This window comes from Xiphophorus hellerii, chromosome 8 (genome assembly GCF_003331165.1).
Source record: "Xiphophorus hellerii strain 12219 chromosome 8, Xiphophorus_hellerii-4.1, whole genome shotgun sequence".
Classification (NCBI taxonomy): Eukaryota; Metazoa; Chordata; class Actinopteri; order Cyprinodontiformes; family Poeciliidae; genus Xiphophorus; species Xiphophorus hellerii.
Genome location: NC_045679.1, coordinates 8,233,951 through 8,250,491, shown reverse-complemented (window position 1 = coordinate 8,250,491; position 16,541 = coordinate 8,233,951). Strand labels below are relative to the sequence as shown.

At 36.9% G+C, this 16,541-nt stretch overlaps 1 long non-coding RNA gene across 1 annotated transcript; it reads right to left on the bottom strand.

Annotated features, from left to right (window-relative positions):
- Window positions 1-1,295: 1,295 nt before the first annotated feature.
- LOC116724691 (uncharacterized) lies at window positions 1,296-16,058 on the bottom strand. Its single transcript, XR_004340246.1, has 3 exons — window positions 16,021-16,058; window positions 2,419-2,423; window positions 1,296-1,375 (listed from the first exon to the last, which is right to left on the bottom strand). It is a non-coding gene; the product is annotated as an uncharacterized LOC116724691 (long non-coding RNA).
- Between the last annotated feature and the right edge of the window lie 483 nt (window positions 16,059-16,541).

The window sequence follows — 16,541 nt, the reverse complement described above, 5'->3', positions numbered from 1 at the left end:
CTTGAATTTTTCAGTGGCTAACTCCCCCCCCCCCAAACATAGGCATTGGACAGGTTTTTGTATCCACATGCTAAAGATTTTTCTGAAAAATTTGTATTATTTGCTGAACTGTTACGGGAAGTCAAATCAAACACTATAGCACAGGTTACCATGACAACAAGCTGGCACTAACACCATAGCTCAGCCATCCACTTTGATTTACAACAAAAAGCTTCACTGACAGTATCCATCTTTGTAAAAGGATAGCATTGAACCTTGAAAGTTTCTTACAGAAAAAGGCCTGGCGTGAGTTTTGACTGAGGTTGGAAATGTGGAATCATTTTTCTATTTTTCTTTTTTTTTTATTGGGGAAGGAAACTTTTTGAAAAGATTTTGAAAACAAATTAAGTCTTAAACACATCAGAATGAAGGCCCAAGTATCATCATTTTAGCATCTAAAGGTTTACAGAAATAAAATTTTGTTTGCCGACTTCTGTTACGTCTTCTTCATCTCTGCAGACGATGAATGTGATTCTGATGTAATTAATTGCCGGAGAAACTTATCAGCAATTAATTATGTGAAAATGTTCTCAAAAGTGTTTTTTGTCAACATGTGTTGACATTAAAGTTGCCTTATGAGTTGCCTGGCCTGTCCTGTCTGACGCCTGAAACATTTTATAGTCTCACGGTTAATCTGAACATTACAGAAAGTCTTTTCTTTATATTTAATTTTTATGTTTTTACCCCGTAAAGTGACTTGGTTTTATTTTAATTAAAGACAGACAAATTACATCCTGCCAGAAAGTGTAGATGAGGTTTTCCTTGACTTTAGTATCATATTACATCAGATTTTTATACGAGTCTTGACCCTCTTAAAAAGCACATAAATGCTTAAAATGCTGCTCTAGAGTCAATAAAGATGTTTTTTATTAGAAAGCAATCAAAAGTATGTCATAAATCTCAGCTTTGCAAATATCTTAGTACACATGAAATTACAAGTAACTCATCAGCAGGATATAGGAGCTTGTGTTGAGTAAATAATTCCTTAATATCGATTAAAAAGTTAAAGTTTCAGTGGCAGATTACTTCATTTAAAACAAAAATAAAAATTGTCTTGTTAGAAGTAAATTTAGTTCAATTGGTGGAATATTCAAACTGCGCTGTTACCTAGCAACCCCAGCCAAGCCCAGCCTGTCTCCTAGCAACCCAGTTCTAGTTCCATTGGCAGATTATTTCCCTTATAACAAGACAATTTCCCCATGTTAAAAGTGAAATTAAACTAGTACTTTTTCATCAATATAAAGGAGTTATTTACATAAAACCAGCTCCTCTATCTTGCTGATAAGTTACTTGTATGTTAGTTTTGTCTTATTTCTAGTGCAATAAGATATTTTCACTAGAAATGAAATGGTGAGTAAACTGGCTAATCTGTACTGCGTTGCATCAATCTCCAGAGAGGGCCTCGAGTCGACCGGAAAACCTTATCAGAACCGTCAGAGGATGATGTGATCCCTAGAAAATCCCTTTATCACCCGCCTGACGACACATCGGTCATCGCTGCTGGAACCTGCAGGAACTCAGGAAGCAAAGTTTCCCCGCTGTCAGTGACAAACATGATAAATCTCCGTCTCCCAACGGTAACCTTTAGTTTGCGGATCCCTCACAAAGACTAAACGGGTTTATTACAAACAGACGGCACGTAAATGCGGTAAACACAATAATCTGGTGTAAAAGTCAGCCAGGCGTGGAGAGAAAATACGTATCATTTATCATAGAGTTTTGTCCATCTGAAAGATCTCCATCGACTCCAGGAGGGGCGGCTTAGATGCTCGTTAACTTTCCCTCCTGGACAGCAGTCTTCTCTGCATCTGTTCATACAGCTGGATGAACAGAGCAAACATGGAGGACGAACGGACAAAACTCTGAGGCAAATGTCTCCAACAAAACACGACAATCAATTCAAATTGTATTGATGGTAGATTGTAGAAGTGGTGTATAAAATCAGATTTATCAATCAATGATGACCCCGAGGCAAATGACAAGGGCAGGTGATTATTTTGTGGACATTCAGATAACCACATAAGTGGGCTTAGGTGGTTAAATCCACCGTAAACATCAATAGCACCATATTATAATCATATACTTGTCTTTAAAGCCTTACTACTGGGCCCAAAGGCCTTTATAACTTAGCTATATTTGGTAAATTAAATAAAACTTTCTTCTCATTACTCTAGTCTTGTGTTTCAGTCACTGACAAAGTGAAATACAGTAAAACAGAGCAACTAAACATAACAGAATTCACCATTTTAAAGTAAAACTTAGCTTCTTCTGGGAAAATATGCAATAAAATGATGAATAAAATACATATTATCTTTCTTAGGCATAAATAGACTGCAACTTCCGAGTCGTATGAACGCACACGCTGATAAAAAAAATTACCTAAACTATCCTATAAACACAATTTATGTCGATTTAAATGCTTTCTGATCAGCATTTTCACATCAGAACAAAACATTGCTCACAAAACAGCCGCGCCCCCTACTGGCGAAACCTTAAAACTACAATACAGCCCTCAGATTAATCGGTTAATAAAAACGATTAATGGGGGAAAACCATAAATAGCTGGAACTATACTGTGCATTAATACAACTAACTAAAACATACTGAAAATATAAATATAATATCCTTTGATTTTTGTGTTTATGAATCTATTTAATAGCGTTTCAAACAGATGTGAAATTACGGCACTCCATAGACCTGCGGGGGTGACAACAAAAGTTGGAATAAAACAGCAGTCAGTTGTTTTTTCAACAATAATTGAAAACATTTTTTTGAAAATGTTATCTTCTCTTGACTATTCATTATAACACTTTGCTCTATTCCAATTCTGTGCCTAAAAATTCACCAAAGTATGCCAAAACCTAAAACTACCAATATAAAGAAGAACAACCAAATTAAAACTGAACAATACATAACTAGCAAAAACTAGCACACACTCTAAAAACTAATTGCAAATAACTGAATTTGACAAACAAAAAGTTCATAATGGAATAAAAACTATAATGAAAAACCCAAAACAATTATCAGCAGATTTCCAAAAGGTGTTTCAATTCACTAAACGTTGGATCGTAAAGAAGTACAAAACAATCCGGTAAAAACCTCAAACAGACAATGAAGGTTTGCCAACAATCAGAGCTAAACTGGTTCTACATCTTATTTAATATTTCATTTCTCTCCCTTGTTTTTCTAGCATCTAGCAAATTGAAATAATTATGGTAAATGTAATTAACTAAAACCAGGAAAGGTTAAGTATGATTTAATGGCAGAAAGTGAAAAAATGTATATCTTTTGATTGTGTGTGTAAACACTTGGTTTCAACTTTATGTCAAGCAAAACAAATATAACCCAATCATGCAATGTAGACACAATCTTATTCAATTAAATACAATGAAGGTAAAAGAAATTATCATATTTCTGACAACTAAACATTTAACCAAGAAATCTGTTTTTAGCAAACCTTTAAAAAATTACTTTCTTCTTAATCATCAACTAAAAAGCTTCAGTCAAATCTTTCTTATAATGAAGGGTTTGGCTGGAAAGTCCAGTTTGTTTGGAAACTCTTAAAAAGCTCTGGTGCGGTTCGAATGCACATGTGAACGGCAAGCGGACCAGAGACCGCTCCAAAATCAGGAAGTGGACTACACTGCAGTGCATTCTGGGTAAATACAACCAAAACAAACACACAAATCTAATGCTAGCGGTATAAATAGCTTGTGGTTTTTCAACCAACACAAATGAGAAAAATACAATGGCCACTCCATTTTTGTTTACTCTGTAGTTTCCTTCAGTGGTTCTGGGTGCAGCGCCCCCCAAAGGCGAGGAGGGGAACGGCTTCTTCAAAGTGTTTTGTTTGTTTGACACAGTGAAGTGAAAGAATAAAAAAAATGTAACAAACGTTGCAATTTTGGTCCCCAACTGAACCGAGTCTACCGGACTATGAGGTTTGAAAACTCCCTACGTTGGAGAGAAATTACCAACTGCAAACAGAAGTGAAAAACTACAGACAATTAGCATTAGCAACACTCTTCAGTTCATTCAATGAGGGATTCCAGAACCATTGTCTCAGCCTTAAAGGACTTGACTATCCTCTGTTGCTGGACTCATTAAATTAAAAAAACGCCATTCTTCCCATGTCCATATAAGGACATTCTGTTCCAGCCATTTCTTGCCGACCTTCAACTTGAAGCTACTTCCCAGCGTTTCGTAATGCAAAGGCAAATCCACCTGCTGTTATCTGCCGCTGAAAGCATTGGACTGCAAAGTGCTTAGTGTGCATTTTTAGTGATTTAGGCGCAGCTTATCTTAGGCTTATAGAGATGTCAGCAGAACCCTGTTTTAATAGCACTCGACTCATAATTCATTACCGAATGTGAGCATCGCTGCGGAGGAGAACTGGACAGAGAATTAGAGGGTGCATTCCCGTACTCTACTAATTACTCTGTAAATTCAAACCCATTTCCTCGTAGGAGGAGTAAAAATATCTACAAAAAAAATCCATTAAGCCCAAAGGGTGTCATTTCTTTTAGAAATGAGATTTAATGTCTTTTTGTTTCATCCCAACAGGAAGAGAAAATTTTTCAGTTTCACTTTCTAAAAGAAAAGAAAAATGTGAAAATAATCATCTCCAACTCCCTGAGCCTTGACTTGAAACGGCTCCAGCGTGAATATACTGATGCGCGTTTGCTGCCATGCAGATCTCAGCTTTCAAAAGAAGTTTCCTGCTGTCTGCTTTGTTTCTTTAATGATGTTGCCAGGGCTACAAAGCTGGAGCATCCAGCTACCTGTCTGCGATAACTGAGGTGATTAAGCCCCTTTGATCCAGAGCTGCTGCTGCTGCCCTGTCTGGCTAAAAACAAGAAAGTGGGAAAAGACAGAAATCCCTCAGAATTGATCATTTAGCAGCAGACCAGAAGATAAGCTGCACCAAGTGCTGCAGCTTCCATCCAAACGCCCAAAAAAACAAAAATAAAAGTTTATAAATGACAAAAAAACAATCACAGCAACAGAGGATCACATTTTTCATACCTAACTATTAATTTAATTAGACTAAATGTTCTTATTTGGAGCTGACGAAGATCTGAATGAAATTAGTGAAATATGTAGTTCTGTCACAATAAGCAATAAATGAATTACATAATGAATAATTTTGTTTTTCTCTCTTTTTCTACCAAAAAGTGAATATTAAACTATTCAGTGGTGTTTTGGTCTCAACTATCCAGTTTTTAAGGACAGTTTAATTTACAGATTTCATAATTTGTTTTATTTGTTGTTTATGTCGTTTTGTTTATTTATCCTGGAAATTTAAAGTTTATTGATCTTCGAGATCAATAAACTTAGCATGAACTGCAGGTTTAAAGCTGTTTTTAAAATGCTATATAAATAAATTTGACAAAAAAAACAATCATATCGTTTATCGTGACAACATCTTGGACTATTTATTGTCCTATTAATACAGTGAAAACCATGTTAGCACAATAACAGAAACTAATATCTACAGTTTTCCTTATTTCTACTCTTAATGGTTCAGCCAATCAGCAACAAGGAACATAAAAGGCACTCCCGGGTTGGCTGCTTTGAAAACGGCAGCCAATAGTGGTTCCACTGAAGGCTTTCTTCTTCCTAATCTGTGTTTTCCTTAAAATATTAAGATATGCTTTACAAAAAATAAACAAGTCGTTTACTTTTGTTAGGATCTAGAGTTGTTTGATTTTTGGTGTTCCTTAGTTTATTCTATTTAGTTCTGCCTTGTTTTCCACTTATGTTCTTCCTTAGAGGTTCTAGTTATGTTTATTTCTTGTTTCTAGCTCAGTCTGCCTTCACTCCCTCCACTCACACCTGCATTCAGGTAGCTCAGGTCTATTGTTCCAACATTCACCTCCCAGGATTTAAGCACCTCAACATCGGTCACTACTTGCTGGTTCCTCTTGTGTCTCCAGCTTGGTTTTGTTTTGGATTTTCTGGCTTCCTGAACTTTGCATTTTGTAGGTTTTATTCTTCATTGTTTCCTTAAATGTACAAAAGCACTTTCTATCTCTTGCCTGCTGCATTTGGGTCCATTCAACCACACATCATGACAACTTTGTAGATTATTTTCTAGGAGCAGTTTGGAGATGAAAACATATTTTTACATTGGTTTTTTTTTCTTCATTTTTGTAAGATTTTATAAAATATAATATTAAATATAAAATTATTTTGTATTTTGTACACTTGTTGAACATATACGTACATGGGTTTTAGACATTGAGTTGAAAACTTTTCACTTCTTTCTGATTAATCTAGTACAGTGAATTAAACCACTAAAGCCTTTTTTTAATTAAAGCTACATTAAGTCTTATTCACTCATAAGCAAGTCAAAGGAGAATCTAATTCTCAGCAGCACAGGACTTTATTTGAAATCTGAAGTGGCTGCTTTTATATAGATTCTGCATCATTGACTTTAATTACAGCGTGTGGGTATAAATAATGCCTTTGTTTGCTGCAGCATTATCAGTGACGCCACCTTGCATGGTCAGTCAGGCTGCATGCTAAGCATGTAGAGCGAAGGACAGAAGTGAAGATGGAGAGGGAACAGAAGAGTAAACAGGGATCTCACTGATGAGAGCTGAAACGCCTCGTCTGGAGTAAATTACCTCCTGCAGCAGAGAGTTAGCCGCCTGTGCAGACCGGAGTTGTGATGTGAGGGATAAATGACAAGAAGCGAACGCAGCTTGGACAACCCGGGGTTAAAGGTTAACACAGCGGAGACTGCTGGAGTCTGCAGGGCGGCAAACAAAGCACAGAGGTTTGATTTCTCTGTTTTACAGTAGGAAGGTTCGGGTTCACCTCCAGCAGTGAAATATACCATAATTATGACTATAAAATATTTAATTTTTTATCTTGTTTACAGCCTCATTAACAGAGAGGCTGTTTGAAATTAACATCAGAGGGTTGATTTACATCAAATACGCTCATCAGAGAAATAATACTTCCTGTAAAGTGTCATTAAACACTGATTTTAATTATTTATTTCAGCCCTTTTAGCAAGTTGGAATGATTCTTGTTGCAGGTTTTCATAAAGATAAGTTTGAAATATTATTATTGTCTCTTTTTGATCCACCAGTAATATAATTAAACTCTCAAGCTAAAACAAAAATATGAATATTTTTAAGTAGCGCTGAAGATTCTTGAAGGTTTTCTAACCTGAGAAAACCAATCATTAACTTCTGGTTAATGACTGACCACAACTGGATGTTTCTCTTTTTTTAAGATGAGTTTGACAGCATTAATTAGATCATAAAATTTTTAGAGTAGTGAGAAAATCAGCAGTACAGTGAACCCCATCAACCCCAACGTTTGTGGATTTCTCTGTGAAATGTAATTATTCCAACAAAAAAAATCACCTATTTGCTTTTTTTTGTACTGCTTAACTAAAATAGTCCAAAGAAAATGTAGCCTAGGAAGCTAAGATGATTAGCTTCCCAATGCTACTTGAGACGTTATTGGCAGCCAATACAGGAGCAGCATTTATTTTCTCATGTGCCGATTGGCTGCATAAAGGAAGAGATAAGAAAAACTGTGGATGTTAGCTGCTGCGGTACGACGGCTTCCACAACTTAACATCACAAATCAGCAGGCGCTGCCCGTCACCTAGCAACCCCAGCAAAGCCCAGCACGACTGGTCAGCTGGTTTTACCACTGTACAATGGCTGCTGGAAAAGTCAAGTGTTTTGTTGTTGACTTACCATCCAGAGATCACTTGCTGCAATCTTGTTGGTTGTGCAGGCAGCTCTACTAATGCTTTTCAAAGGTTGCATAATAGGAAGCATTATAAACTATTAGCAGTTTAAAATACTTCCAGGCCTCTAGCTTAGTAATATAACTTCTCCCATTTTTTAGCTTTTGCTTCCGGCTCCATTTAGCTGCTTGTTGTGAGTGAAGTGCGAATCTTATGGGATGTGTGATTGATCAGAGCGCATTACTTACAGCCTGATTACCTTCTGCACTTTTCTGTCTTTCCTTGACTACTTCAGCTTGTAGCAGCTGAACTTGTCGATGTAAACCAATGACCTTTAGCTACCAGGACGTCAGCGTTCATGTGAAATAACTGCAATCCACTTTTAACCCTTCATAAAACAGCACTTTCAAATGGCACTGACATACGGTGCTCTGCTACTATAACGTTAAGTAGAGATTTTATTAGCACATTGGACCTCCAATGGAGAATCTATGACATATTTCCAAACTTCCTGATGCCAAAGCTTCAGTATCACAAGCATGTAGAAATCTGTGTAAATTCAAGCTTCAAAGTTTAATGCATCTCAATTAACTTTCTAAATATCCTACAGTGCTACTCAGTCAGTACCGTGTCGCTGTGCCTCATTTGGGAGGGAATGCAGCCTATTCAAGCTTACATCTGTTGCCTACTTTTCCTTCAATTGCAGATGACCCAGAAAAGCCAGCATCAATTTATAAGCAGATGAAGTGCTCTTGTTGTAACACTTAAGGATATGTCATGAATGCCTCGCTGCTTCTGTGCCGCCTTGCTGCTTAATTTGCAGAAGGTGTTGCTACGGTGACACAAAATGGAGGTGAGGAAATTCATTAATGTCTGTTGCAGGCGTCCAGTTGCTTTCTTAAAAGTACAATTTTGCTCAAAGGGGCGATCAGGTTGGCGGCGCAGGGGCGGAGTACAACCCACGTACTGAGGCCTTAGTCCTCATGGCGGTGGTCGCAGGTTCGATTCCCGGCCTGGTGACATTTACCCCATGTCTTCCCCCTGTCTCATTACTTTCTTTCCTGTTGAACTACTTTCAAATAAAGGCCACTAGAGCCAGTGGCACAGGAACCAGAGGGGCTAATCAGAGGTAAGTAGAGGCAGCTGGGGAAGAAAGCCGGGAGAGAAAAATTAAGCGATGTGAAAAACCTGGGAAGGAGAAAGAAAGAAAGTTAGGGAAACAAGGGATGAAGAGGAAACTAACCCCTGAAATTAGCTTTCAAAGTACAAACAATCACAAAAAGGGAACTAACACAGGGACTAAACTAAAATGGTGAGATGTAGGAAAATAAACAAAAAAGAAACAAAGTGCAAACATCTACAGACTATAACAATATTACTACAGCTTATAGACCTGTTGCTGCGCGACGTCACCACATCTCCCTGCTGGAGGGCAAAATGCTGCTAGCTAACAATGACTAGCATTGGTTTTAGCATCTAAGTTATCAATAAAACATGCTGAATCTTTAATGTATGGGTGACATATTAAAGACAAAGGGACACAATGCTTTGCAACAACTAGACAACGATGTCAGGAAAAAGTTTTAAGAGAAAACAAATAGCGAAGGAGAGGGAAGTAGTTCAGTTATGCTAGCTTGACTATGATAACTTTAACATGTAGATGTGCTGTGGAATTCGGTGTGTTTCAGTTCAATTAAAAAATAAAAAAATGCAACCTAAACACCAACTTTCACAGATTGTCAGTAGATCAGGTGTTTCAATTAGCTAATTATCCACTGCTGTGTTAGCTTAGCTAATAGCTAATCTACCGCAGCGCTCACTTATTAATAATCGCAAAATAAACATCAAGCCTGAAAACATAAAACTGTAGCGGATTGAATGTTCTATTCTTTGTGTGGGAAATGTTTGAGTGTTTTTTTTGGTTGTTGTTGAATCCTGAAACATAAAGTGGCGCTGTTGTCAGTTGCTATAGTAACGAGTCTGCCTGTAGCTTGGCCGACACAGAGAGTGAGAAAGAAATAGTTTTCAGTTATTCCTTAACGGTTTTCTGCCTTTTTTCCCCTGTGAATTAATAAGGTTTCATTTTGGTAACTGATTTGTTCTGCCGTGTCTTTTTGACCTCCTCTAAATTTCCGAGCACAAACAATAACATGCAGGGGGGGGTCTGTAGGTGAGGCTACATAAGGAAAAGATCAAAATATAAACACAAAAATAAACCAAAACCCAAATATTGCAGGATGGCTTACTAAATGATTAAGGTAAAAGTTTAATTAGATAGAGAATAGATTTGAATGTGAATCATTAGTGCTAATCCTAACCAGCCTACTAAATACACTGATTTAAAAAACCCTCAAATTAATTCGGAGACGTTCATTTTCTCTACTTGTTGCCGTCTTGACTTTGATGTCCAAGGTTATTCAAACTCAAGTGTCCTGAATAAATGTCCTCTGGGCTTTAACCTTTCCTCAATGAATTTTTATTGGCTTTTCCTCAGCTGCAGTTACGCATGAAGCCCGACTAAATTTAGATCATTACATCCAGGTCAGCGGTTACTTCCTGATTTTCAGCTACCAATTAGGTAGACCTCACACAACTTCTGATCCCAACACCATCATGAAACAATTTCAGAAATTGTTGTGATAATTGCACAACATCTCCTCTAACAGAGCAACATGTTGCTTTCATAAAAGGCTGTGTTTTGTGTGAGACGCTCTTTGAAACCGGCATGTTCCCACAGACCGGCTTTCTTTCTCATCACATTTTAATTGTGACCGTGGCCACTCAAGGACATTTGGAAAATAGCCTTGAAGAAGCTCGGTGCTCAATTTCATTAGTGGTTTCTGGTTTAATCCTGTAGTACTGCACCATATGAATTACCTGCCACTTGTCCAAATGGATTTTGTCCCCGTTTGAGGCTACGGTGCAGATAAGGACAACGGCATAAAGCCACTAAGAGGAGACTTTTCAAAGCTATCACCCAGGCGCAGATGAAGTCAACAAATCCAGATTCAGAAATAAAACCTTTGCTCTTATATAGATGCACAAAATGGTGTTTATAGTCACAGTTTGTCTAGCAATGAGCTATATATATATTGAAGCAACGTCTTCAGCAACACCAATATTGTAAACTATTCCAATGATTATCAACCTGCTGCAAGCTAACAGCACTAACAGCTATAAGACTATACCACTCTAGAAGGTAAATAAAATAACTAAATGTATTACTTCTCACTTTTTAAAAGTATTTAAACATTTAAAGGATGAATTAGAGCAGAACTCATTTTCATTTTTGAACATTCTTAAAGGGCCGGTTGTGCCCGAATGTATTGATAAAACCAATTAAAATATCAATAAATGGCTGAGTCAGGTTCAACCGACCTAAAACATTTAAACACCACAGAAAAAGGAGAAAGACAAGAGAGTTTAGATTTACTTGCAAGGAGAGACGGACAGAAATGTGCTTCAGTTACAATTTCTTGGCGCTGTAAAAGAAGTTCTGCCGTACCCTTTCTTTTTATTTCCTTATGTTCGGTCCCTGGTTGCACAGCTTATTCTGTTATCTCAACTCAGTTCCTGAACGTTCAGTTCCTGTTAGTTCCTTTCTGCAACTGCAAGGCAGGAACTGAAAAACTCAGAACAGCACAACAACTTCACACATCAAATTCAGTGAACATAAGATAACATATACTAAATATTTCTAACAAGCTGTTTGTTTCAGCATTCACTCAGTGTTTCTTAAAATTAAAAAATTATCATCTTATGACACTGGTCCGTCCATCTACGATTTCTTGCAATTAAAATCTGATTTTGTGGCACTAATTTAGAAATATTTGTAAGGAATTTTGATATTTGTGCTAATGTATGATGTTAAATGTTTTATTCATCGCCGAGGCAGCAGTCATTTAAATCCAATGTTTTTGGTCAATTTTGAGGAAAAAAATTGCAGTAAAAATCTGAAAAAATGTGGGGAAAAATTTATTGTCTTTTGGAAATTTTGTGGATTTGTGAAAAACTGGGGGGATTTATTGATGTAATCTGGCGTGTAGAGGGCCACATAAAAAGCTACGGCAGGCCTTGAGTTTGACACATGTGGATTAGAGTGACTAGTTGTGCTACAGTGCTAATGCTAGCTTGTGCATAAACAAGAACACAAATTGAAAGGGTGGTTTTAGATTCATTCTTCTGTATTTTCTATTTTTTTATTGAGTTTCCAATAAAGTCTTTCTCTTTAAGAATGCTACTGCCAACAATATTTTTCCATCTAGAAAATAGCTAGCCGCACTACAGTTATTTAATAACATCCGTTATTAATGTCTTTTTTGAAAGTGTTACAGTGCTAAGGTCCGTGCTAACGCTGGCTAATGCTAACGTTTGAACAGACATAAATAACATTTCTGGCTGCGTCCAAATCCTTCAAAGCTGAATTTGAAGACATCACAGCAACGGCATGAAGGCTAATTCAAGTGCTGTATAGCAGCATCTCAGCTAACAAAATTGTTGCTAGCATTTTGCTAATTGTTTTGCAGGACAACTGCTAGCTTGTACATATAGAGAAATAAGTGGAACTTGACTTGTCTTGTTTGTTTTTGAAATAAATACTTTAAATTATAATCCTCTATGCAACAGCTAACACTTTCATCTAGCAACTGTTGCTAATCAACTACTCATCTTCAATTAGCAGAGATTCAGTTTTAGACCATATTGTTTTTGTGCTGCAGCTTACAAAAGCCTCTCTGCTTACATAATAAATATATTTTGCTCTTGCTTGAGTAAATGAGACAGCATTGAACCGTTACTTTCTAAGCCAGTTGTTCTCAGTGCCTGCTGCCCTGCCTGGTTTAGATGAGCCTCTGCTCCAGCACACCTGATTCAAATGATTAAATTACCTCAGCAGCTGACAAGAAGCCTGTTAATTACCCATTCATTTACATCAGATGTGAGGCAATGGAGGAACACATAAAATTAAAAACTGGGGCTCTGAGGACCAGAATTGAGAATTGATTTCATCCCTTCTTTGCAACTGTGTGATTATAGTTTTTCTTATAACAATGAGTTCAATTCCAAAGTATTGATATGGACCCCTGTATGTTGTTGTTTACATCCGGACATTTTGCACATCAATGCTGGAGGTAAAAAGACTATTCTGCGCTGCCGCAGTAGAACAATTCAGTTAACAGAACTAAACCCGGAGGTGTAGGTATTATTAATTTAGTGCAGTGCGCCACAGCAAAGGGAAAAATAACAGATAAACCGTTGAACCACTCTAGACCACTTTTTTTCCTCACCCTCTGGGTCCGCTGCGCTACTCGTTGCTATAGCAACTGGCAACAACACCACTTTATGTTTAAGGATTCAACACCAACACATAATTTTTTAACTGACTCAAAACACACAAAATTCCACAGCACATAAACACGTAAGGTTATCATAGTCAAGCTAGCATAACTGAACTACTTCCCTCTGCCTCGTTATTTTATTCTGAATTAAAACTTCTTCCTGACCTTGTTATCTAGTTATTGCAATGTTGACAATTAGTAGCAGAGCACTGCATCCCTTTTTCTTTTATATACATCAGCCGTACATTTAAGATTTAGCGTGTTATATTACAACTTAACAGCTAAAACCAATGCTAGTCATTGTTAGCGAGCAGTTTTTTGCTCTCCAGCAGGCAGATGGAGAAGGGACGTGACGTCACGCTGCAGTGAGTCCATATAGCTATCTTCTTCTTGGTTTCATTTTTATTCGAGACCAAAATGTACTTAAATCTTTTGACTCCTCAGATAATCTCTGAGGGATAAACAGCAAATGTCAATATCCAACACATCAAAATACCAAATTTTACCTAGCGAAAACCTAGCAAAGCAATTAAAACAATTTGATTATGACATACTACATAACAACAAAGTAGAACATAACACTCTGCAGTCATGACAAACTCAATAGCTCTTAGCACACAATCCCGATTGCATTTACTTTTTATCTAATTTATAGCTTGGCAAGCACAGTCGACCTCACTAAACCATTTGTAATCAATTTGACTAATGGAATAATCTATTTGTCTGAAGCAATGAACATTCGTTGAGTAAAACAGTCCAGAGACGGCCGTTTTCAGCGAGTGACAACAGATCTGTTGCCTTGTAATCATCACCTGCCAACGCTATGCATCAAATTTATTTCAGTGCAGTTTGAAAAAAAAAAATGTTTCTGGTTTCTTTTCATCCTTAGACAAGCAATTAGAAAGTAAGATTATGTAAACAAGCTGTTCCTTAGAGATTTCCAGCAAAGCATTTCACTTTCTGTTTGTGTCGGTATGACAGCTCACCTTGATACGAATGTGCTGGTTTTTTCCCCCGTTGTGTTTCATTTCACTTTAGCATATGCCATTTTGTGAAGCCTCTGTAGGGAAATAAAAGTCTGTTGTTGTATGAGGTTATATTTTTAAACGGATTAAATAATCGGGTCCCTTCTGTTTGCCGTCAGCCGTCTGAGGTTTCTGGTAAATGTGGAAGATGGAACAAATCAACAGGTCATGGAGATTGAGAGGATGTGTCACGTTATGCAGGTGTTGATACTGAAATGAACACCTGTTGACAGCCCTCATCTTCCCTAATGGGGCCCAATCATCACAAGAGCGGCAAGTCAAAGAGATCAGGAGAGCTCCTCCAGCTGGGGACAAATCTCAGAAATACAGAAACCTGAATACCGAAATGTCTGCGGACTCCTTGTTTACATCTGGAAATTTCGCGCCAGCGCACAACGTTGGAAGGTCAAAAGACAATTCTCCTACATCGCGATTCCGTGACCTAAATGAAATCTGGAGATGTACGTACTATTAATTTAGAGCAGCAAAGGGAAAAATAAAACAGAAAACCCCGATAAATAATAACTCAAAACCACTCGCTTTCCATGTTGGCTATATGCAGACTCGTTGCCATAGCAACGGACAACAACTGCACTTTATGTTTCAGGATTCAACACCAAAAACCAAACATTTCAAAAACAAAGAAGAGAACAGTCGGTTCTTTTACAGTTTTATGTTTATAGGCTTGATGTTTAATATTTTGTGATTATTAGTAAATGATCGCTGTGGTAGGTTAACTTCCTCTGCTATTAGCTAAGCTAATACGGTAGATTAGCTAATTTAAACACCTGCTCTGCTGATGATCTGTCAGAGTTGGTGTTTTGGTCGCCTTTAAAAGAATTTTTTTAACTGAATCAAAACATACAAAATTACACATCACATCTATATGTTATGGTTATCAAAGTCAAGCTAGCATAACTAGCTCACTACCGTCTCTCTTGCTATTTTTTATGAATTAAAACTTTTTCCTAACTTCATCTAGTTGTCATAGTGTAGTAAAGCACTGCATCCCTTAAATATTTAAGATTTAGCACATTATATTGACAGCTTAACAGCTAAAACCAATGCTAATCTTTGTTAGCCAGCAGCTTTGTGCCCTCCAGCAGAGATGTGGGCGGGATCTTGCGTATGTTACGTCACATAAGATGATTTTTGGCCTTGTTATGACAGGAGGGAAAAGGCTGTTAACATTAAATCAGATGTGAGAGCTAGACAAAGAAAAAGGGCGATCATTTTTGTTTTATCTGGCTTCTTTTGTTTACAACAAAAGTTCAAAACATCTTACATTACAGTCTGTGTTAAGACGTGGTTAAAAACGTTACTTTAAAGCATCAAAGAGAGGGTAAATTTGCAACTAAGGCTCCTTTTTAGAAGCCTTTGCTAAAAATCTAGACATCGTCATTCTCCTAAAATAACGGCCTAGATTTTTTTTATTTGGCAAAAAATGACTATAAGGCCATTATTTTAGGAAGGTAATGATATGGAAAAGCATAAGGGGCCAAGAACTGATCCCAGTAGAACTCCAAACTTGATATTATGTAATTTAGTATAGTTCCCATTTAACACATTTTCCTACACTGCAAAAACACAATCTTACCAAATAATTTTTGTCTAGGTTATAGTGAACTTGAAATAAGACAAAACTGACGTACAAGTAACTTTTCGGTAAGATATCAGAGCTTGATTTAAGTCAGTAAAAAGTTCTAGTTCTATTGGAAGAATATTCCACTGCTCTGTTACCTAGCAACCCCACCCAAGTCCAGCCTGTCACCTAGCAACCCAGTTCTAGTTCCATTGGAAAATTATTACACTTATAACAAGACATTTTTACTAAAAACAAGCTCAAAAAATTTCCCCAAAAGCTTAGTTATGAGTTTGTTTTGTCATATTTCAAGTGTACTAAGACAAACTAGACAAAAATACTTGGTTAGATTTTAAGTTTTTGCTAAATAAAAAGAAGATTCGATTAAGAAAAAATAATCTGCATAGTTTCTTGTACTTAATTTGAATATTTCCTTCAATTTCTATCATACAAACCAACATAACTAGTTAATTGTCTGTAAGCATGAAAAGAGGTTTCTTTTCATGATGTTCAACTTCAAGTAAACTAGACTAGATCTTGTTGAAACAATTACAATTTTACTAGCCAAGTAATTCAATCAGCCTCTCTTTACCATCAAAACAATTTAATTTTTATTATTTTATAAGCAAAGCTCGAACGTGCAGCCGGTCTCTTGAGTTGCTCTCATATGTCACTGTCTATAATTAAATAGACACATCTGGCAGGTTCATTCCTGTAATTACTGAGAAAGTATAAAATTGCCCACTCAACCCACTGATAGTGCACATAGGTATTTATGAGCAATTTGTTTCATTTTACTTGTTTTTCCTGTCAAAGTAGTGGCCCATTTTAGAAGCTAATTTAAA